This window comes from Ischnura elegans, chromosome 1 (genome assembly GCF_921293095.1).
Source record: "Ischnura elegans chromosome 1, ioIscEleg1.1, whole genome shotgun sequence".
Classification (NCBI taxonomy): Eukaryota; Metazoa; Arthropoda; class Insecta; order Odonata; family Coenagrionidae; genus Ischnura; species Ischnura elegans.
Genome location: NC_060246.1, coordinates 123,069,567 through 123,093,137, shown reverse-complemented (window position 1 = coordinate 123,093,137; position 23,571 = coordinate 123,069,567). Strand labels below are relative to the sequence as shown.

Here is a 23,571-nt window from a genome sequence, read left to right as displayed (position 1 = left end):
TATTTAGTGAATCCAAGGCGGTAGTACTCATTTATTTAATGATAATATTTTGGCACTTTGAGATAAATTCTGCCTAGCATATGATAAATGATACTGTCGTTCGAAATTATTAAGGGAGCGCTAACGAGAAAGTAATTTTTTCCTCTCGTCAGTTTCTTTTAGCCCTCATGTTCTGGTGACATTTAAATTTCATACTGGGTCGTGGATTTTCCGTTATTCTTCCTCCCTAGTCCTTGATTCGTCCACAACGCGTCTCCGAAGAGCCAGGTGCCCACGCACATCATTAATTATAACTGTTCACCTTTTACCGTATTTTTTCCGGCGTCTGCGGATCCGATACAGCAGCAGCATCGGGCCAGCTCTGCGTTGATGTTGGCTTTTGATGGCGGCCACCGGTTGATTGATTGCGTCGCGAATTGACGCGAGTGTGTGTTGCTATGAAACGGGCGGGCGGTTTACTGGACCTTCCTGTCCTAATCACGCTCATCCCTCGCGACCCTGCGAGTTTCTTTACCGAAGCATTTCTCATGGATTCAGATCGTTCTGATGGTAACTTTTCCGGAATTGGTCGTAAATGCCAAAGCCATGTGACCTAAAATTTATTTACTGTTCAGTTTTAATAATTGTTGTCCTTTAGATAAGTTTATTTTCTCTCTTTTATTTCTCTAGTTTCTTATTATATGAAAGTTCCTTGAGGCCTGGTGATGTATGCATTGAACTTTGAAACCTCGGGAAAAGGAAGACATTGCATTTTTATAAAATCAAATTTGGAAGATGAATAGGCTTGGTGAAATGTTCTCATTGTTGGGAATTCTTTTATTAGGAATATGAAATGATCAAGAAAGCCATCAACCACATTGTATCCGGCAAGTCTTAACTCAGGTGTGTTTTCGAAGGGCCCACGGTTCGAGCATTTTTATCTGACATTGTATTTAGATTGAAATTTTATTGTATTAGCTGCAGTCTCGGAAATGACTAACATGAGTATTCTAAACTAGCTAAATCGCTACATTTTTCGACGATTGATCTGGTTATAAACGCGGGTGATAGACATCTTGACTTCCTATACTCTAAAAGTAAATTAGCCTGTGAATTATCCTCATTAGAGCGATATTTCATTAAAATTCGTATTTGCGATTTTTTAATTCAATGAACACTTTTTTCAGGTTGTTTCCCATCAAATTTTTTCAGGGTATACAGTAAAGCCAAGTTAATATTTTTAAACCACTATCTTGCTTCAAGAATTTAAACCAACGGCTTGCTTCCTGCTTTAATTTTCTAAAAAAATTCAAACCTCTGTCATGAGATATATGAAGTACGCACGAGTTGACTCTTCGGCCGTTGTTTCCTTCCTCCCTCATAATAATAATAATAATAATAATAATATCACTCTCTGTCTATGATATTTTCTCTCGGCCATTGAGTCGATTCGCTCGAACAGCGTGCTCTGTGGTGGAGTGTGATTACGGGCGCACCGTTATCAACCGCGAGGAGAGGTTGGTTGGTGGAAGGGGAACGGAGAGCGAGGGAATGTGGGTAAAAAGCCGTCTGGCGAGTGGGGATCGAAATACAGATCGCTACCGTTGTTTATACTTGTTTCGTGGTCGTCCGTAAGCTATGAAGGAAAGAGAAAAAAAAGTTCGGCATGAGCCTATGTGTCAGCGAAGGGGACATGTTGCGACGTCTAACAGTTGACGTCATGCGTGCCGCTTCACCTTTCGTCGCAGTATGTCGACATAACGTCGTCCGCGCAATACAACTGAGTCTTTCCTGGTTTCTGTTTGGTGATTCCTACCTGCTCTGATTTCATCCTTTTCACATTCAGCCAGCTGGGAGAATTATGTATGTCTTAAGTGTTCGCTTCGGGGGACATACTGCTTTTGAAGCGTTTAGCTAGTTTTTTAGCGCTTATTTTTTTATCGCGTAGCGGAGACGGAAATGTCGCAGCTGGACGTTGCTTGAGAGTGTCGTTTATTCCGACAACTCAAGTCGGAATAGTCATCGGCGTTAATCTTATTCCTCGCCCTGGGGGACACGACGCGGAACATCGTCCAAGGAAATGAAAGGATAAGTAGAGTCGGCTGTCGTGTGTTACCATTTATGCTTCTTGATGGGCATTAATTCCAATCTGGTTGACCAAGAATTAAAAATATTTAAATATGAGGAATTCGTTAATATATCTCGACTGGGTGTGGTCTAAGTTTTCTGCTTTGACATTATTTACATTTTGATTATGGTAGCCTTATAAGTCGGTACCTAGTTGGTGACAGGTTGTACGTCGATCATCCATGGCTGTGGTGGTGTACACTGGAGCCGCGATGTCTCAAAGGCGACATATGAGATTTTTTTATCTTACAGGAGATAGAATAAGGAAATACGAGACCAATTTTTTTCATTTAACCGAAATGGTCCTCTTTACTAAAGTTTCAGCGCCGTTTTGGAATCGAAAGTAGCTGATATAAGTAAATATGCACTGTTTGTACAATTTTTTTCGTGTTTTTTATTTTTGGAATGAAAATATATTATTTTTAATGTTTTATTTTTAGTGTAATAGGTGTGCTTGAAGGATTTCATATGATGCCATCAAATATTTTTCACTTTGATATTACAATACGCATTTATATTTTTTTCGCTGTGTACTGTCTTTTGTGTGTATGTCTCTACCCCAGAATAAGAAACAAATTGTGGTGCATTGTAAAAAGTGGCGGATCCAGGATAGGGACGAGGGGGGTGGGCAAGTGGGCGTTAAAATTCCAGTAATAGTGGGGGTGAGAAAATATTACCTATCTATCTAGTATAAATTGGATACCCAAGGGGGGGGGGTCGTGTTATCGTCGCATAGGCGATTCTAGAAAGACTTAGCGAACCACATCTGTGTGAGGCAAGTTCTTTCTTATGTTAGTGTATCGATCCGATTATTTTGGTATTCACGGGAGCGTTTGAATATACGGAGGGCAGGAGGAGAGTGGTGGATGGAAATGACCGTATTTTCTACGGTGGCGCATCCTAAGTCGTGCCTTTCCCTGCATTTTTTATTTCGAAGCCATTGCGATGCAATGCTTCTCCGTGTGGATGGGATCATCGAAGCATCTGTACGTGGTTTACCCGGACCACAGCGCTCCAGTGCACATCAATGGGTAGGGTTTCGGGAGTCATTACAGAGATATGAAGCTCTGGACCGTGAAAGCTTTGAAGGAAGAATGTTTGACGCCTGTTAAGTTTTGCTTGCTTTTTATCCTTGAAAATGGATTTGGTTTTCAAAATTATTAAAAAGTTTCCTTTCGAAAATTAGTCTAAGATGAAAGGATCTTCGGCTAAGTTCGAGTATCGTGTAGAAGAGAGAGATTTAGTCTTCTTGGGAAAAAAACTCAAATATAATGTGTATGCGGAAAACTGAATTTCCTGGAAAAGTTGCTTATGATGTTCTGAATAACTGGGCGAAACATTTGTAATTTCATCATGTAGAAACGTTTAGCTGTCCTGTCAACATTGATATATATGCACCTGGCACCCACCGATCCACCAATACGTTGATAAATATTGGATCCCCCTACTTGCACCGAAAATTTAAGGTAGAACCTCATTGCAAACTTTTTGGCAGCACTGTGAGTGCATCACTCCCGCTTGGCCCGTCTTTTCGTCATTTATTACTCGTTTAAAACAATCTCTCATGTTGAATTTTCAGGATATATTCAGCCGGCCCTTGCCAACATTGTGGCCTTTCTCTCAAAGCTGATAATTTTTGCTAAGTATGTACCAAAATGCCTTTTTAAATTTGAAGTACAACCAAATATTGGCAAAGATCTGCTCTATATACCCTACAAATTTAAAGATTATGGAGCAGTGGCGTAGCCAGTAAGTTCGTTTGTCGGAGGTCCAAAACCAGGGGGAAAATTTTTGAAAAGTAGGGTACTAAGTAGAGGGTTTAAACTAATTTTAACACTTTTCATAATCGTAAAAATTTCATTTGTTAAAGAAATATTTTGTAAAGTCATGATTTTTCAATATTTTATTTTCCTTTATGAAGGAAAATAATTGAGTTCTTATATTTCGGGGGGGAGGGTGGAAGGGTCCGGACCCCCGGGTACTCCCTCTGGCTACGTCACTGTTATGGAGTGAGTTTTGAGCGTGTAATTCTCTATGAAAAATATAAAAGTAGCACCATTCGAGTGGGATTGCTGTGTCCTTTTAGTCAGACTCCATCTCCTCCCTTCCCAGAGGTTTTGGTGTGCGTAATCGAGCGATGCTATTGAGGGAGAGAATGGGTGTGAGTGTGTAGGGGGATTCGGCAGTGGCAGCTGATGCGACGCAGTGGACCGGCTGGAGGCTCAGACGTGCGCCTAGCGGAGGGGGTGGGTTGGAAAGCACTGTTTGGAGTTGACCGGGTGGGGAGAAAAAAAAGTGGTGAGGGAGACGTCTCGACTTCCGGATAACCTCGAGCGCGTCTACATCGTCTCCTGTGTGGAAGGGGTTTGTGACTCCACGCAGGAAGGCATTTATCATCAAATGCCCAATCAAACGGTCATTAGCGAACGGCTGTAACAATACTGCAGGGGGAAGTGAAGGGGAAAATATATTCTTCATTCATTAATATGATCTACTATGCGGGATAGATTAATGAAAATGCAGTTTTCCGTGGAGAAAACTCGATTTAATGTACTATTTTCCACTACTGTTTCTTTTGGGGTTCTAATGTCACGAATGTATGCATTTTTTACCCTGTGTACCGCAGTAGGTTAGAAAATCATATCTCAGCTAAAAAATTATTTCTTAATCAATTTTTTCCGTGAGCATGAGAACACATGAACATGAGTATGTAAGTATTTCTTGAGAATCGTGAGGAAGAGCCCAGGTATTTAGTTTTTACGCTGATACATGAGTCTGTGTAATTTTTTTATATTTTTATCATCATGTGTCGTGAGTAGAAATACTCGATTGCCGAACCGTTTGGTTTTAGCATCGAATAATCTTTGTGTAGCATATTTTATATTTTTCCTTTTCTCTGGGATCATTTGAATTTTCCCGTTTTCTCATGTCAATGACATAAAATAACAATAGTACGGAATACATTTTGCTGTCGTGGCACTCTGAAAATTTATTTCGCATTTAACTCTTTGGGGATATTATATGTGTTAAAGTCATCCTTCATTGCAATAAAGCATGGGTTGTGAGGATAAGGTTAATTTTCTAGATTTTTTAAACCGTAATAACGAAAGATAAGATAAGTATTCACTTCCTTCGTTCGAAATTTCGTCGTACAGTGTAACATAATCATACCTATTACAGGGAAATTATCAAACGAGTTGAGAATGAAGTAGAAGAGTATGGTAAGCATTTGCCAAAACGCTTTTATATGCTATTGGTGCAGTAATTAGATGCACCCATGTTTGGAACCAAAATGGCTAAATAACGCAAAGAGAGAGAAATTACATAATAATTTTTTTTTCAGTGCTACCTTCTTTTTTGGCAAAATTTTAAATTTTTAGGTAAGATTTCGTCAAATAACGTAGAATTGAAGTAGAGTAATAATCATGCTATTAGTTTTTCTGCCTCTCTTTCCTTTCTAAAGTTTTAATTTCATAACTCATTCACATAATTTACTATTATTACCGATATCAGTGCAACGCACACATGCCTACTGTGAGATATACTTTACCATCGAATTGAAGTTCGGGTTTGAGAGGTAGTGATATCTCGTGAGAGGCTGTCGCTGGGAAGGGTGCTATCCCAGAGTGGGCTGCCGAAGAGTAAGTGGCCCCTCCACTTCTCCCATCCACCCCCTTCTCCATTGTCTCCTCGCCGCAATCCCATTTCCTTCCACATGTCCCTTCGTGTGCCAAGCGAACCCTCAAGATACCGTCGACGGGACGTGCGGTCTGGATTTCGCCGGAATAAGGTCCTCGTCCTTTTTTCCTCTCCAACCCTCATCTCTCTCCCCCACTTTCTTTCTCTTTACTTTAAATCTCTCCTTCACTGCGGTGGCGAGAGAGAACTCCGTCCTGGAACCGAAAAGGGCATTTACCTACTGGCGTCCACAAAGTTAATCAGCTTTGGTGTTTGTTTTACCTACCTAGCTATTTTTGTGTCGGAGACAGTCGATGCGGATGCTTCATTTTTTTCATAGGGTCTACTCTTTAGAGACCCTCGAAAAAGTTCAATCGGTCGGTCGGGCAATCAAAAATAGAATTTAATAATTATATTAATTTTTTTCTAACGTATTGGGTTGTGGAGTATATCCCTTTTATTTGTATATGCATGGCTTTACTTTCTTGGAATTCTCTTCTAAGCCTAAACGGATTTGTTTTAATTCTCAACTCTACCGCTGAAAGTTCTATGACTGTGAGGTTATAAAATAATTAGGGATGTGCGAGTACTCGAACATTCGAGTCGAGTAGATTAGATTATAGCTACCTGAGAATGTAGAAAAACTTTTCCTGCACCATAAATTTAAAGGATCAAATCAAAAGGATCAAAAAAAATATATAAGGTTGTGGAATAGTACTGTGTTTTTATTTCACCATGAATTGTGTAAATGCCTTTACGAAGGGTTGTTCTAAACAGTAAGGATACATATATTAATTAAATTGACGATATTTCACTAGAGGTTTATTCAATATAATAGTGCTTATGGAATTGTTTAAGACACATTATTTTTCATTCACCTCCTAATTCTGACGAAATTAAAATCCACGTTCCCCATAATCATTTCCTTTTTACATCAGTCTAAACATTCGAAATAGAAAATTTACAGAGGGACTGGAAAAATGAGAATATACTTGAGCATGCATAGCTGTACTGCCTGGTCTAGAAATTGCCGTACTCGATTCGAGATCAAAAAGTACTACTCGTACATCCCTTAAAAAATATTTCTAGCTTTCATGAAATTATCATAGAATTTTTGGTGATCTTTTCGTGTTGTATATAAATTGTTGTTAATCAAGTCGCATAGTCAAGTCAAGTAGACTTAAAATAATGTTGTCTAGTAATGTAATTAGTATAGTAAAGTATATTAATGGTGAGCTATTATCATTCGTAGCACAATAGTAGTTGAATGTTATTTCTAGTACTAGAATAACTCTGAAAAAAATGTTGAAGCATGCAAATAAAGTTCATCACTTAGGAGGAAGGATTGCTTCGCACTGTTGTCGCTATGTGATATGCAAGTCAGAAATTGCTGGTTGAACTTTCTAATTAAATACGTTAAGTATTATTGAGCTATAGATTAAATAATTCAATTAAAATCCAAATAGAACATAACAATGTTTGAATTTTTTTGTCAGAAAGTGTCATTGGTTTGTATTACCTACGATAAAACGATGCTAGTTCAATGTTAGGGTAGCGTAGGAATCTAGTTATAAATATAATTCGTATCAAGTGCTTACTGGCAACCTTATCAGCAAAGCATCGACATTTTCGAATATTTTGAGCCTCGTATTTGTCGTACTATTTTACGTCAGAACCTCGAAAATATTGAGGAATGCAATGAAAAGTTAATACATCCTCGGAAGTCGAGACGGCAAAATTCGCAAAATTTTCAAATCTGCGACGTGAAGTGCTCGCCAAATAAGTCCAGTTCTGTGCATCATAGCCGTCGAAAATCACGCCCCATCTTCACGAGCTATTGCACTGAATCATCCAACGTGCATTGAATTGTTGATGGCGTTGTGCACACGTGCTGTGCACGTATTGGATTTGGGAGAATATTTAAAGCCATTTTTCTGGTCGCTTACTCCTCCTGTCTGGACGTGCTCGCGAAATCCACGGTCCTTCCCGTTTGGAGAGGGTGTAGTGGGGTTGTTGGGGCAATGCCTTCCACCCGCCCCTGCCGGAAGGGCACATTTCTCCGTACAAGGACCTCGAGTAAATCCCTTCCGCGAACCCTTCCCTCCGCGCTCGAGGTGTCCCTCCCGTAGGCCAACCAACCCCTTTCACGCGACTCCCCTTTGTTCTCCACTGTCCCCATCGCTGGCCCCGTGCGGAGAATGTCCTCGAAGGAATGCCGCTGCTGCTGCTGCCATAGCAATTAAGATTCTGAGCCTCGCGCTCCATTTTCCTATACCTACCTTCTCCGTTGAAAAATGTATATACATTCCGTTTCTCTGCTCTGTATTTACATTTGGTGCACTTCCTCGTCCGACCTGCCCGGACGTGTTTTTCGATAGGGCGCAGAACGTGAAGGGGCTGCGGATTCGGGGGAAAAACTGTTTCGTCCGCTCCTCGAGTTGGGACCTCGCCTTGGCGACTTTCCTCCGTCTCTTGCCGCCTTTCTACCTGTTTTTTTCACATCTGAGGATGCACCACTCGTGATAGTGGCATTGCCCTCAAATCGTTTTTCAATTGATCCCAGGTCATACTTATTCTCCAAATGATAAAACAACCTTATTAATGTCAAATTTTCAACCCTATTTCCAGCCGTGCCTGTGGCAGGTTACCATCTTATCTTACAGTATGATGTGAAATGAACAGTAAAATAAAAATTGCTGCCAACAATTTATAAAAGCCAGCCAAGCGTAGTTGAGAAACTTAATGCCAACGTCTTAGATTCAATCAACTACTTCTCACGTTTCCAAAGCACTGCATGAAACGAGTGCCTTTGTACGCAGTCACGCGCAAAGGTGCAAATTTACGTGCATCAAGGATGAAATTTGCCACGAAGAAATCATTTGGCTTTTCCAAGATTCGAACCCGAATCTGTAAGTGTGCTTAGTTAGGCATGACTCCCGTCTTCTGTGTTTTAGTGTGGACTTGAGACGTAAACCCAGTCTGAGATTCGCTTTGGAAAAATGAGATGAACGAAAAAAAGATGGCTTGGTGGGGTAACAGGTAGCATGCCTGGCCGACAATCGGGATATCCTTGTTCGAATCCTGGTTAAGCCAGATGATTTATTCATGGCGAATTTAATCCTTTGTGTTTATATTTACCTCATGTTTCCTCGCTCCCTTACTATGTATTGTACGCCCTGCATCTTTTTGTAATTGCTTTCGATTATCCAATCCATTCGGGTAATTTTAATTGAGCCGGTTCGGTTGGTTGCTTTTGTATTTTGGTTTTGCTCCTCCTACCTGTTTTTTGTGCTCGTGTATTGCGACGAAAAATGAGTCATCTTAAGTGATAACTATTTCAATTTTTATTTATCACGTCATATCAGTTAATGAATAAGTATCAGCCTCATGGTTTCATTTACTCTCATATTCGATCTTTTGTGTATCCATGGTCACACTTTTTCGACAGCGAAGCGAAATCCCGCGACACACAAATCCAATTGTCGTGCGTTTTTATTTTGCAGAATTTTGCTCGGAAATTTTCAAACACGGATACAAGGTTTTTTTACGATGCTTTTTGCATCAGTTCTCGGGATGCTTACAAACAGGCATATACTGTGTCATAGCGCACGGTTAGTTGACCATACGGATTCAATGAAAATTGTACATCCCCATCCGCTCGGCTTGAATTCCACGTTGGCAGAATAATGGCTCTTGCCTGTCGTCTGTCGCCGGCCTGCTGTCCAATTTACTCCGGAAGTGAATTATTGATGCTCCCGTTCCGTCGCGATGAAAAAAGAAGACGATCGCGACTCGCAGTCCTTGCCATCCCGTCGCACCATTCTCTCGCTGCGGAATGCATACACCTCGTATTCCCCTTTTCTCTCCATTTTCATTTTTTTTGTCTCCCAGCGCGATCGATTTCACTGTAAAGAACTCATTCCCGTTTTCACCCTTAGTTTTTCTCCCCTATCGCGTTCTTTAAAGACTTGTTGAAAAAAAACTTACTTCGGTCAACAATCAATTTTCAATTGACTCAATGGTTTCGAAGTTTGCAGAAATTTGCGTTGTATCCATCCCAACCCATCCAGTTGTATCCATTGTAACCCATCCAGTACAACCAATTATTTTCTGTAAACTTAATACTAGACCTGGATTACTTATGTGAAAATTGAAAGTTATTGGAATAAAAACTACGGGTATACCAAGCGCTCAAAGTTGGGCACCTTAAACTTGCACGCAAAAACGGGTACCTTTTTGAGACAAAATGAAGTACAGTAAACACTATGGAGCCGAATATTTTTTAAAGCAAATGTTCCAACCAAGAAATGAATTCTCTATCGTATGCTTTTCGATGCATTGAAATCGATGGCTTCGTTTAGACGGTAGAGCTCCTCAAACTCGTGTGTCTGCTTTTTTTTAACAAACATTGGGGAACTGGGGAAAAAGAATTACATTTTGCACTTTTTTCAAATAGCATTCGCCAATGTCGCGTAGTGTATTTTTTTCCTCTACTCTCTTTTTTTCTTCTTCTGACTCATACTCTACTATCCCCTCAACCATTATAAAAATGCGACCTGAATACTAAGCAAGTTAAGATTCATGGCTGTTTGCATCAACTACTCTGTGGTCATATTTATGAGTTATTTGCGTTTGTGCCAAGCTCTGCTGGCAGTTGCATGTGCCTACCTTGAAGGGCATTGATTATAATGTACGTCATATAGCCCGTAGCGATTTCGATAGATGATTCATGAGAGGAAAAGGGAGAATACTCGAGGCAAGAGTTCGTGAGTGGCTATTTTGGGAAAACTCTTGGAAAGCATAAGACTTTGATGCTTACTGGAAGGCATGCCTTTTTTTGAGGATCAGAATGAGGAGTTGTTTGCTAGTGAAATCGCTGGCGTTCAGTTATGAAAGTAATTTTTTAGCAAAGTAATGTTTTTGCATTTACTCTTGCCTATTTTTGTAGCGTATTTTTCTTTATTGGCGATTCGTGCCCGTGGATAACTTTGGTCTCTGTTTTTTTATGACTCTGTAATTATATCTCCTCGATGGTCGTTATATAAAAGATGGTTCTCTGTCTGTGTTAGCCATCATCATGAGTCAACAATCCGAAGATTGGTTTGACGCAGCTCTCCGTTCAACTCTCCTATCCGCCGGCCTTCATAGTAACGTATTTTTTCTCTTCTACATTCTTTATAACATGTCCAATGTGACTTTATTAAAAGTGCCGGTGGAATATCGTAAATCTAACCTCTGGGAATTTTTAAGTAATGGTGGTGTTAGAAGTGTTCATAATATGTTTACATCTCCCGTAACAGCATATAAATGGCCGTATGAATTTAACGAATCTTTGCAAATAGAGTGGTCTACGCATTGGCGAGGACTCTTTTTCATGCCCAAATATGAAGAATGTAAGTGTGAAAATTAAAGCTTAGTGCAGGGGATAGCTGCCCCTGAGCCAACGACATCCTCAGCCTCCTCCAAGGGGAAACCTTTCGGGGGAGCGGAGAGGGGGAATACTGAAGCCTCCGTAGTCCCCATGGCTGCCTATGATGTGTGCCTGATTTTTCAGATTTCAATTTCATTTATGATTAAATTTCAATATCATAGCCTTTTTTATTTGGGAAGACAAAATACGACCATCGAGCTGGAATGATGCGTCCTTTTAAGCCATCATTTGTGTTTGTGAGTGTGTTGTCTCTCCTATTCTTACGTGAGTGCTTCACGCGGACATATGCGTTGTCGGATTTTATTCGGTGTTCCTGACTCATTATCCACGCCCGAGAGAGAGAGATAGAGAGGGCATCGCGGGAGTGAAAATCTGCCTACCTGCTGCCAATAATCGCCGGCCTTTAAATAAATGCTCATTTTACAAACATGTCGCATATCGCGACTCACCCGTTAGGAATGCGCTCCCTCGCTATTCGCACTCTTCCTCCGTCCTGGCTGCTATCCTAATAGTCCATCTTTCCTCTCCTCCCTACTGCTCCCCCCTCCCTCCCTCCATCCCTCTTCACTCCTGTCGCCACCCCCGCCACCTCAGGGTCTCCGATTACTCAGCGTCCATTCCCCCCTGCGTCCGGTGTGTCCCTTAATCGCTTGACGCAACTTAATCTCGCCCGAGAATTCACTTTTTCTGTCCTTGGAAAATTTTCTCGAAGCTTTCTTTTTTTTCCTGAGTTCCAGAATCCCATGAATCCTTTCTGTCTGTCGGGCTATCGTACTCGAGTGGGTGGGACCTCATTGTCAGGTGGAACCCAGTCGTAAGGTATCTTGAAAGATGTTTTCATGACAAAAATGCCGAATTCCTGAAATTCAGTGTATGGGTTAGTATCGGCCGACGAGAATAAAGTGTTCAATCAGGTTATGCTGGCCCCCACATGCCGCGCGGCTTGTGAGCAGCTGATATTCAATTAATATTAGGATTCATACGTTGAAAATTATTTCTTAGTCAATTTCCGATAAAAACATGAGGTAAATGGATGGAGAAATAACGGCGACGCTGTAATGGTATCATGAGCTCGAGTTAACGTTCCGTGCTAGTTGGAGTCGCGTGAAAAAGATGACTTATTAACTCCTTTTCTTCAACCTGCTGCTCACGATGTAATATTCTTCCCAAAAAGGCTGTATCCTTTTAAATCTTTCGTGAATTCATAGATATTACCCGTTGTGATTACTAATGTAACTCCCTCTCTTTGTCGTATCTGTCCGTTTGGCGCAGAGGATAGCGCGTTGGACTTCTAATCCAAAGGTCGTGGGTTCGATCCCCACAACGGATGAATGTTTTTTTTCTGGTAAAGAGTTCTTTGGTGAGCATTCGATATTCGTATCTTTAAATGTGAATTCGTGTTTTGGTTGAGGCGTCAATTTTATCTTCATGCTTATTGATATAAGTTTGCGCAATTCTTCCGCGTGATAATGCTTTTTAACTCCGATTGACAATGGGTTCGCAGCCGTTATTTGTTGTTCTTTGAGGTTGTTTATCAATGAGTCGATACGAGAATTTATCCTGTAAAGTCATACTTGTGAACGTTATTTTCCTGTCACCTTGTCTTATAAGACAACGATAATTATTGCACAATTACCTGTGGTTAAACCTCGACCTTTCCCTTCGCTGAGGTAAAAAAAAATACTCAGGCGTAGATGCAATAAAAAGACAATTGCACGTCCCGAAGCGAGGAAGGGAGGTATTCAAACTTTGCCGGAGGCCGTGATTGTCGCAAACAAGAAGTTGTGGGTTATTTAAACTGCTATTATTTCCATGTAAAAGGAATCACTTTTTTCGATTTTTTGCTTGAAGCATGTGCGTGTGCGTTTCTAAGTGCGTTTTATTTCATTTAAAACTATAATAAGTGCACTAAATGTTCTCTCTTACCTAGTTATATGCGTAGAGCATGAGTGATTCTCAGCACATTTTCATGTGACGCTAGTTCCTCTACTCATGATTTGAAGCCCTTTTTTTCCTCCTAGAAATGACATCCTTTTGCGATGGGAGAGTAAAAATGTCCGTTTTTCCGTAATTTTTAACTCCTACTATACAATGCTTGGCGTATCTTCAAGTTTGTTTTTTTTTTCGCTGATGATTTTTTTCTTTTCCTCGTCATCGATGTCGTCCGTTGCTGCTTTTAGCAATGGAGCCCTGTTTTCCGTGTATCATAAAAGTATTTGAGGAAGTTTGTTTTTTCTGGTGCGCACTGGGCTGAGCTCAGTGACACACTTTTCCGGAAGCTTAGAATTTATGTCTCTCCCGCTCATGACGACACACTCCTCAACCTTGAATTCGTAACCCTTGTGTTCCCGGCCTTCGGCTCCCCATCCTTCTATTCATGCGAAGGGTAAACGGAGTAAATATTAATAGAAGGGGTATGACGGCCCTTTCCTCGCTGAACCCGTGGGAGTATCTAGTGTCTGAGGGGATCTCCTTTATCGAAATGTGATTTCCGGCCCCGGGCGTCCTTGCATGCGCTACCCGCACGGGGTAAACACAAGACCCAGGAGAAATAGCAGCGTGGGGAAATATTTAAGGGCCCGTCAGAGAATAGACGGCGCATGCGGATCCGGACATAAATTTTGTGGAAGAAGTACTTCCGGGGACCATAGGCGATGTGTGATTAGCAATTAAGTGTTTTATGAAGATTTCCAGGACCTCTGGGTGATAAATTTGTATGTATTGTCATAAATTTAGCATTTGTTTCCTGTAGCAAATAAGAGTTAATGCGGTGCGTCATTTATCAATAGCTCTCCTTTGCAAAATGTTTTATAATTTACTTTGAATGGATAAAATGCAATGGGCAGAGGGAAAAAGTAAAGAGAAAATTATTGACATGATAGGTTAGGACAGAAAACCTTTAGAAGAGTTACGAAAGAGTTTGAGGGTTTGAATGGAGTGACTTATAAGGGGGAGGGAATTATAAGAAGTGAGTGTGGGTGAAAAAGAGTGTATAATTTATAAATACAATGGAAAGTAATAGGACGCACAGTGAATTTAAGAGGAATATGCTTAGGTGATTCGCAAAGTACTCCGGGTGAACTTGCCGTCAATGGTAGAATGGTTTTAACAGTAGTTAACAACTTGGTCAGAAAAGCATTTACTTTTGGCTACAAGAAATAGTTTCAGAGATGACTTTTTGGAAGTTGCTTATATTCTAGTTTCAGGGATGACTTTTTGGAAGTTGCTTATATTCACGATTGCAATGGTAAGCCTCCACACTTAATATCGGCCGAGCCGAAATTCAGCATTTTATTGTGTGGAGTGGCGGATGGCTAGAAAATGACAATAAGCTGTCGAATCCCGTGTCCGTTTATTTTAAATATGTGTGTAGCCTTACCACTGCGTTTCAATAAGAATATTTTCATTATCTTCCTTCTCGGCCTCTTGATTTATTCATCCAATAAAAATATCGAGTGTAGTAGACAGTTTGGGTGATCAAATTATCAATCTTGGCCAACTTTCCGAAATTTAATAAAGTCTGGGAATGAGAAAAAAAGTAGGAATAAGAGAACTTTCAAAAAAAAAGATAAAACATAAATAAACTATTACTTAAAAAAGAGAGAACTAAAAATAGTAATAAAAATAAATTTATTAAAAGAAATAAAATAAAATTTTTCTTTTTGAAATAAAGCCAGGTTCTAGCAAGAATTATTGAACAGCAAATTCAGAAACTATCTTCAGAGCTAAACGGAAAAAATCATATGAGGATACTACACTTAAATTTTATAGCTTCCTTCGTAAAAGTTTTCGCGGGTACTCGTCGTGTTGGTTTAAACACTTTTTGGTTATATCCCTGCGTCAATTTTCGGGTGTCCCCAACGTTTCCCGACCGATGCTGCTCGCTTTTTCAAGGGAATCTGGACCGCCCAGAAATTGTCGCAGCTACATGGGTAGCCCAAAAGTTTTTAACTATCATGATCTCATAGCTTATTTAACAAAATCAATATAATTTTAAGAGTTACTAGAATTATTGTTGTTATTACCTGGGATTTTTAATGTAATTAATTATCCCTCTCAAAGTTTAAAAATTTTATTAAATAAGATATTGAGGCCGTTTTACACGGGGCACGGAATTACCGAGGTTAGAGCTGCATTAATTTCTAAAATGGCGTGAAATTGCGCGAATGAATGAACGAAATTAGAACGGGGAATTATGCCGTCTCGCATCCACGCATTCTCGCATGTGTTGAAGCAATTCACCGCTTTACGCGACGCATTTTTGATTGCGCCTTAGCACGTGCGTCAGATTGCGCAATAACGTGCCCCGTGTAAAACGGCCTTTAGATATAGGTGTTCTATCCTCATATGATTCTTTGTGGTCACGAAAATTGAATGCATCAAATTCCAAAGCATTGGATAATTGATATTTTTCAATCGCCATAGCTAACGACCTACCTTCTTAGTGGAAATAAGAATATTTTCTAATGGATTTTATGTAGGGTAATTTCCCATCCCCCACGTCGGTTCTGCAAGCAAAGGAAATGTTGCGCCTGTGCAGAACTCCTTGTGCATGAGTAGTGTGTGAACGAGGTTGAGCGAATGAGCTCGTTGTAGTGAGGCACGAGGAGGGTGCTCCTTAAGTAGTCGCCGCCGCTCTCAGTCAGGGTTCCCACGGCTCGCAGGTCGAGATTAAATACGAAGAGGGAGGCGCGGGGTCGTTGTGGAAGAAAAAAAAAATTGCCCCGAGTAGCTCGGAGATGTGGGGCGCTCCACAGTTCAGCACACAGGGGGGCGTGTAAAAACCCACTCGCTGTGTCCGGGAAATGGGGGTTACTTAAGGGGGTTGGTCACTTGGACGGGGTCGGTTGGTTGGTTGTGTGCGAGCGAACCATCTGTTCCCCGGTTACATCCGGTGCTTGAGAGAGACTGTGTGATTCTCGTGATCATTCCCCATGCATTCACGTTGCAGTTTGATTTCTTTTTCATCTCCAATTCCCATATTTCCCGCAGATTTGATCCCATAAAGAATCCCATTACGCCCTTAATGTCTCTCCAAATCACTCGCTCTCCGGACACCAGGTCGCTCCGAGTTCCCGCCTTGTTTTCCCATGGTTCGGTTGCTCCCATGTTCTGCTTCTATTATTTATGCGGCGGACTAAAATTTACCTCGGAGGGGGTGTTTGAAACCTCAAAAACTAAGTGAGATGGAATTTATAACATTTTTCACAATCATCTTTGTGTTCCAACATAAGGAAGCCTCTTTTCTTTATCGATATTAGGAAGTGATCCCTATCTGTCTCCAATAATCTTATACAATATTAATTTGAATGAGGCGTTCAGCCTTCATAGTGTCGCAATTATGGAAATATTTGGAGAGTGAATGTTCAAACGAGTGGGGAAAATAGCGTACCTCCTCTTTAATAATTACGTTTTTTTAAGTATGTTTAATTAGCCCACCTGATTCTTAGGCATATTATTCATGTTATTTCACGTGTTACGCTTTCTTGTTCATACTGTGTAAACTTTGGAGACTTCTTTAGTTTCACAGAAGTAAATAAATTTCCGTTTGCTTTTATGGTTTTTAGTATTCATTTAATGCATGGTGATTTAAGATGACTGTATTTTGAATCGGCCCCGTATCCATCGTGAATATCGCTGGTGTTGTGCCAGCAATTATTTTCTTTTCGATCATGCATTGGCAGTGTTTCTTTTCGTCGTAGTTCTGGCCTGAACGTGTTATATCTAATTGATGTTGTATAATCTAATTCTTTTGTGAGAAGTATTTACTATGGATATTTTATAGCTAATGATTTATCTGTTTACACCGTGATTTAATCTGGAAATCAACCAACACCAGGTGTGCCTCTTTCGAGAATGACAATCAAGAATCAAGCCATCGATATTACTTTCACCCATTGGTGGCGAATGTCAAAGTCAAGGGTATGTAAATCGGGCAGATTTTCGGAAAGATTTTTCGAAATCAAATTAGAAAAAGGCTACATCAATATTGTTCTAGGGAATGTGTTTTTTCTCGATACTATTTTAATGCAGCGGAAATAATTTATCTGCCGATGGATGTTTTAAAATGAGAATAAATCTTAGTAAATGAGCACTAGTCTTATCGGCTATCTATATTTGTAGTAGTATTGTCAATCATTATGCTGGAAATTGATAAAGGAGCCTTTTTATAATAGCTATTGTGGGTATAAATGAATATTTTTTCGCATTAGAGTGGATATGTATTTCTTTCGGAAGTTTAGTAAAGTATTCATAAGAAAAAAATACATTATTTAAGTTTTAAAGAAATCATAACAGACACACTCAAGAATAGAATTTTTGGCCACTAACTATTCAATGTCATTATTACGTTGAATATAATTTTTACGTTTTAAAGAAATCGTAACAAACACTCATGAGAATAATGCTTTGACAACACCAGAAAAGAAAAATTATTTTAAAAACTTGAATACGGGACTTCAAATTACAGTATAATCTTTCTTTAAAAGATTGAATGGATTGTGAATTTGATGTTTATCGCTAGGAAACTGCAGAATCGTGGAAAAAAGTTGGAAAGAGTTGAAATATATGTAAGGAAATTGAAGGAGGTCAAAATTAGATCGGTTGGACATAGCAGTGACTTTCTTGCGGAGGATGATTAATTTTCACAGGTATGCAGGATTCTGGTTTTGGAATATGGAGAAAATATATGATCCCTGCAAAAAATTCTTTCGGCAATGGAGAGGTAACCAATTCAAATAAATGTATAACTTTGACTAATGTTCTTCTCTTCCTAAGTCAAAAATGAATCTTATTAGAATCTCAAAGCACTGCAGTAACGAGTGACTTTGCACGCAGACACGCAAAAATATTGGTGTAACTAGCTAACACACCTGATCGGCAATCGGGAGATTCGGGTTCGAATCGCGGTTGAGTGAAATATTTTTTCATGGCGAACTTCATCCGTTGATGTATTTAACTTAGTAGAATCTAATTGCAGAGGGAGATGATGTTTTACTGTCGTTTATTTAAGATTTATCTTCTCGTGACATTTTATCAGTTTTTTTTCTCCTGTCAAGTTACATTACGAAATTATTCCTCCGTGCGGTCCCATCCCCTAATGCGTTGTCGAGTGCATTCTTAGGTAGCTGTAAATGTGGCTTATGGGTTTCGCCGATGTCTCACGAGCTGGCCTGACGTAGAGACAGAGGGGAAGGGACCCCTGTGGCTCACCTGCATCCCTTGGAATTCGTGGATCGCGACTGTGGTCTAATTTTGTCCCGGTCGAGGGTGAGTGAGGCAGATGAGGAGGAGGAGGCACCCTCTTCCCTGTTCTCCCTCCCCCCGTCGTCGCAGAGGAGAATCGCGGCGATTCGGCAGTCGGGGGAAGTGGGGGGTACCTCAAGGCTCAGTCATCGGTCCCCCTTCCGCTCCTCAAATGGTTACAGCGGTCGGAATAGAACACCTCTCCTCTCCCCCTTCCAATCCTCCCCCAAAAAACGTCTCCCCCCTGCTCCTCTCTATTTTTCGTTTCAAATGGAATCCGGACGCCCACGTGACAGACTCTCTTGAGACTTCTGCCGGCAAGAAAGAGACCCTTTGTTTTTTTCTTACATTTGAAATGGCGCTGTAATTACTCTCTTCGCAGTGAGTTAATGGGCCCATGAGTTGGCCGTTTGCTCCGAATTTTGCGACGGAATTTTAGATATCTTCTCATCAGAGCTTTCCCTCTTAATTTTTTTTGTATTTTTTTTCATTCTTGTCTCATCTGCTGGAGTGCTCTACGGACCAAGAATTTTGACGCTGTCGTTCAGTTACTCGGAGTTCAATCCTGAAGTGGCATCCAAAGTTTTATCCGTCTGGTGTATTCTTGGTAGCAGTTAATCATTCAGTTTTCACCTTTTAACTTAATTCAACTTAATTTCTCATTCGTTCCCATTCAATCTCTTAAATGACATTTTAGTTATATTTTCCACATCATTTGTTTTCCCATGTGTGAAAAATTTAGATTTCCCTTAAACAGTAATCGAATTCGTCATCGTCAGTCTAAAAAAAATTGATTTCTTAATGGTTTATAATTTATAATATTTATCTTGTACCGACAATTACCTGTAAATATTTTCAAATGTGACTTACTTTTAGCTACTTGAAATTATCTTAATGGCCAAATGATTTCATTTATGTTATGTTCGTCTTATAAGTTTTAAAATTTTCCGTAACTGTTCGAAAATTCCCAATATAAATTTTTAAGCGCTTATCTGACGAAAATGTCCCATTTCCTTTTTGTCATAAATTATTTCCATGCCTTTTTTTAGCAAAAAAAAAAGGATTCTTATTATATATTTTTGCTTGAAACTCCAACATGACATTAGGATTTATGAGACTCCCATCTTGTTAGAGGAAGTGGCGTCCACGATTATTAATTAATATTTGTGTTTTTAAATATTCGCTTTGGTCTGTTAGTATCAAAAAATATTCTTGATTAATGGTCGTTAATCCCAGCCGGAACAAGTCACCGCCTCCTCGAAATTAAATTAGTTGAGTTTACGTTCTCCCTTCCCACCTTTTTTCCCGTTATTGCCGCCATAATTCCTCTCCGCTTAATATCATCCCGCTCCCTTCTGTCGGATACCCACTCTCAAATGTTGGATGGCTTACCCTTAATCCCCTCTTTACTCCATATCTTCATACTTCCTCCTTAGTGAAGTCTCGGTTATGCTCCTTTTTTTCGCCGGCCGCCTTTAGATCGCCCTCGCCGCCGTCAGACATGCTCAGTGGTCCTCGCTCAACACTATCTGTCACCTGGAAGGTCCAGGGTATCTCCGCCGCGGGTGGGGAAAATAAAATGGAAAATCTCCGTGGATGGTGAGGAGACACATAATGGTCTGTTGGTCGCTCTCCGTCCAGACGAGCCAACCATCCATCCTCCCCATTCAGAATTAAGGTGGCATTCCCCCCGTTGCCAGCTGCCGAAGTGAAGAGGGAGGATATGGTAAAGCGGTTAGCGCGGACCAGTGGGAGAGATAATATTAGATTATGAATGCCTACTTATTGCAGAAAAGCTATATGGAGAGATTTGTAATATGAGAAACCTCTCTTCAACCCGTTGGGATAGGTGATTGTAGAGCTCACCCCGGATTGAGTCAAAGGCGAGCGAAATTTTCACAATTCCTGGGTTGGGGTCCAAATCAATGTGTCGAGTGTCCTTACACTTTGAGGAATACTGTTTTGGGGGTTTCCTAAGATTCCATTCGGAATTTGAACCCAGGAGCCCTAGGTTTAAAGGAAGGCGTTCCATCTAAATATAAGTACCTACGTAATAATGGTACATTGTAGTACGTGAATGAATAGAAAATTACAACCATTGATCTTAATTTTGAGTGTGGTTTAAAGGTTTGAGTATTTTTTATGTGATTTGGAGCTGTTGAAGTTGGAATACGTCAGCCAAATGTAGCTGGCGCTTCGGTCAACTGAACCAGCTATTAAAGGTGGTAATTGAAAAATATATTTATTGAATTTTACACATTCTTTAGCCAAGTCTCCTACTTTTTGAGTTATTGTTATCTAATAATAAACTTAATTGGGATCGAATCACACAGTAGATTAAATATTCCGGGACCGGTATTCGAAACTGAATCCCCCGATTCCCAGTCGAGTGCTGTCGCAAGTTAAGCTACCAAAGCGTCATTCGCCTCTTTGGATCAGGGTTCGAATCCCGGTCAATGCACACGATTTTTTTCTATGTGGAATTTTCGCACAATTTGTGCATTGCGGGTGTCACCGTAAAATTTTCAACGTGGTTACTCCCGATATATGTACTTAAATTAGTCTTGTATGAGGCCAAAACCTTTTGTTACAAAATATTTGAGAAGTGATATTTGTAAAAAAAAAATTGAAAAAAAAATTCTCATGTATTTCTGGAACCCCATAAAGTCTCCGGGATGTCATAGTGCGTCGCCGTGGGGGGACGTGATGAGAATGCAATGAGTGGGGCAGGAGGTGGTGGTGTGGGAGGAATTGAGGACCCTCCGCCACGCGGTAGGACGTGGGCGAAGGAGTGGGAGGGCGACGACGGAGGATGAAATGTGTGTATCCAAGCGACCAAATATCCCATTTCTATTTGGACCGTACAATGTTGTCCGATTTTTTTCCTCATAAAGCTTCTCTTCCTGAGTATGAGTAATTTCACGAGCCACCTGTTTGAAGCCAGAGCCTCAGAGCCTGTCGCTCATTGTCCTATTACGCTCCGGCTGTGAATCATTCTAAGTCATTCGCTTTATATTCTGACGCAATTTGTGTTTAGATGAACGTGAGGCAACGTAGCAGCCCACTCGTTTCAATGATGATGTGTTTACCGAGTAGGTTTACCTCAAAAAAGATTCGGAGAGTGTAAATAGGTAGCTTCTGTTGCAGCATGTGTCACTTCTCACCGATATCAAGGATATTAGATGTTTTTTTTTCTTCAATAAAATGGATTCAATATAGAAATGGATGTAGGCAGTGAGAATTATAAAGATTACTGTTGAAATAAGTTTTAAATGCTCCAAGTTCGCTACAAATATTCAGCTAATGCGCGAATTCAGGCAAGTTTGTTATAGGGAACGAAAATAGTAATCACGAATATAAGTTTCATCGTTTGTTGGGAGCTATTGTTGCATCAATGTAAAAAAAAAAGGTCATTTAAGGGTCACACTGCCTCGGCGGAAATTGTGACACTCGAGAAGTTATTATATCGGTCTTACCTCTAATTTTTTTAATGAATACTTTAGGCAGCACATCATTTATAGAATCATTCGACGTATAATGTAGATTATGCTAACGTTGATGTTGGGTTTAGATGATAACGCCGTGCATATACTAGTTAAAATTCTCGCAATATCTGTTAACATTTTAAATGATGTTGCCTTTTGCTCATAAATAAAGGAATTAATGCTGTTTGCAGTCAACGGTAAAGAAGGGACAATTGCAATGATTTAATCTTGCCTTCATCTTTAGGGTCGAAAATGCATGGATATATTCTGTAAAATCGGGAAAAAATTTAGTTTTCATACTATTTAATCTCAAATTCAAGGTTAAAATGAAATAAGTTTCGCAATGACAGCACTAAGTCATACTTAGAATGTGCTAAAGAGTTGAATTTCCCCATGACCAAGGTTAAGTTACAAAATGGAAAATCGTGATGTCTGCAGAGAAGGTTTTACGTAATTTCACTATCACAGGTCTTTTAAAGGTGGTTTTTATGAAAAAAGTTAATTTAATTTGCAAAATAATTTCATGTTACTAAACAATTGAGAAATATGAAGAAAATCATAAAAAAATTGTATAGTAATGCGCTTTTCTTAATTTAATGAACTAATTAAGTTAAAAATATGCTCTTAAACACAGGATTTAAACGTAAAAGCGTTTTTCACAGAAAGTGAACTGCGAAAGGTTAGTCACCTTCATAATTATTACTTTCCCAACTCTCCTCATCTCCGACATTTACCGACTCCACGTCCTCCAACTCTTTAACATTACTCATTTCATTAGGCGCAGGTAATATTGGTTCCCTGAGAAGCTGCCTGGCATCCATCGAGAGGGAATAACAATGCCTTGGGTGCAACGAACTAATACTGAAAACATAAGGTCGGATGTGACTAATTGTAGGTTAAAAACATCTCTCATTGTGTCCTTTCTGGAGTATTTTAGCGCGTGATTTTCTTTGAATTTCCGAATATGCTTATTCCTTGCTTCTTGGGCCTCTTCGGAAAGCAATGCAATGGGGGCAATCAATCACTTTTGTCCCATGAATTATATTTTAAGTATCGTGAAAGGCATGTAATACCATGAGTATGACGCATGTACATTTCTTCTGTTTTTTTAGCATACTTCTCATATTCACTTGTACTTATGGAGAAACCACAGGAAAGTGCGCTAAGAATTGTTCCAAACCAATGAAATAATTCCACCTCTACTCAACTAATGCCTGTTGAAATGTCAGGATTCTTTTAACGTCAAAATTGTGATACTTTGTACAATTTCTTCCCGTTTATTTCGATGACCAAGGGCATCAGTGGAGATATCTGTGCCTTTATCTTTTTCACTTCTTTCCCAGTTACCTCATAACTTTCATCTTCCAGAAATAATTTAATGGGTCTACAATACCTGATCGAAGACGGCCTGGTATTCTGCCATAAGATGTTGTTTTTATCATTTGATTTTTTGCGGAAGAGGTAACATAGAAATGGAAAACATATAGGAATCATCCATTGAACCTGATTTCTTCCGAAATACAAATCTCAGCTTATACTGCTTGTGGCCACTACTTCCGCGTTAACTCCACTTAACTATCATCGTATATTTGAATTCATTACCAGACCGAAGGAAGTTATGAATGT

At 39.9% G+C, this 23,571-nt stretch overlaps 1 protein-coding gene and 1 non-coding gene across 4 annotated transcripts in view; both read left to right on the top strand.

Moving 5' to 3' along the window:
• Positions 1-23,571, top strand: part of LOC124169138 (mediator of DNA damage checkpoint protein 1) — a 406,870-nt gene that overhangs the window by 333,571 nt on the left and 49,728 nt on the right. The window lies entirely within an intron of this gene.
• On the top strand, positions 12,473-12,545 carry Trnar-ucu. Its single transcript has one exon. It is a non-coding gene; the product is annotated as a tRNA-Arg (tRNA).